The sequence below is a fragment of the Populus euphratica genome, unplaced genomic scaffold, assembly GCF_000495115.2.
Source record: "Populus euphratica unplaced genomic scaffold, PopEup_1.0 scaffold177.1, whole genome shotgun sequence".
NCBI classification, from domain to species: domain Eukaryota; kingdom Viridiplantae; phylum Streptophyta; class Magnoliopsida; order Malpighiales; family Salicaceae; genus Populus; species Populus euphratica.
Window position 1 is genome coordinate 34,181 of NW_011499972.1, and position 1,487 is coordinate 35,667.

The following is a 1,487-nucleotide window of genomic DNA, read 5'->3' on the forward strand; positions in this document are numbered from 1 at the left end:
TGAATCTCTTGGAGGTAATCGTTGGTTTGTTACTTTTATTGATGATTTCTCAAGACGAGTATGGGTGTACATGATGAAACACAAGGATGAGGTCCTTGATATCTTTCTGAAATGGAAGAAAATGGTGGAGACTCAAACTGGAAGGAGAGTTAAGACTCTTCAGTCAGATAATGGTGATGAGTACACTTCAGATCCTTTCTTTGAAGTTTGCCAGGATGAAGGGATCAAGCAACATTTTACTATGCGCAAAACACCACAATAAAATGGAGTAGCAGAACGCATGAATCGCACATTGGTGGAGAAAGTCTGATGTATGCTATCACATTTAAGACTAAGCAAAGTGTTTTGGGGTGAGGCATTAAGCTATGCTTGTCATATTGTTAACCAGTTACCTTCAACAACATTAAATGGAAGAACCCCCTTAGAGGTATGGTTAGGCTCTCCTGCAAATGATTATGACTCTATGCGTATATTTGGTTGCTCAGCATATTATCATGTTACTGAGTCCAAGCTAGATCTTAGAGCCAAGAAAGCTATTTTTTTAGGCTTTAGTGGAGGAGTAAAAGGTTACAGACTCTGGTGTTCTGAATCAAAGAAAGTGATTTTGAGTAGAGATGTCACTTTTGATAAGTCTGACATGTTACAACAAAAGAAATCACAAGAGAAGAAAAAACAGTCTGGTGATGCACAACAGGTAGAGTTGAAGACTTTAGTCATTCCTATAAAAACTATTTAGACAATCCCTACTAAAGGAGATTCAGATGAAAGTTTAGACGAAAAGGATGCAACAACTTCAGCAACCACACAACAAGAATCCATTACAACGAGTAAACTGAAAAGAGTTATGAAGAAACCTGCTCGATATTGTAATATGATGGCTTATGCATTTTCGGTGATTGATGATGGAATCCCTTACACCTACAAAGAAGCAGTACAGAGTGTAGAAAATGCAAAATGGAAAGAGGCAATGGATGAAGAGATGAAATCTCTCCACAAGAATCAAACTTGGGATTTGTACAACTCCCTAAAGAAAAAAAGACAATTGGTTGCAAGTGGGTATATGCCAAGAAGGAAGGTAATCCTGGAAAAGACAACATCCAATTCAAAGTAAGATTAGTAGCAAAAGGCTATGCTCAGAAGGAGGGGATAGATTATAATGAGGTATTCTCCCCAGTTGTTAAGCATTCATCAATTCGTATTCTGCTAGCCTTGGTTGCACAGTTTGATTTGGAGTTAGCCCAACTTGATGTGAAAACTGCCTTCCTACATGGAGATTTGGAAGAGGAAATTTACATGTCTCAGCCAGATGGTTTCAAAGTCACTGGGAAAGAGAATTGGGCTTGTAAACTAAAGAAGTCATCATTGTATGGATTGAAACAATCTCCTCGCCAGTGGTATAAGCGATTTGATAAGTTCATGATAGAACATGGATACACACGAAGTCAGTTTGATCACTGTGTATATTTTCGTCAACTTCTTGATGGTTC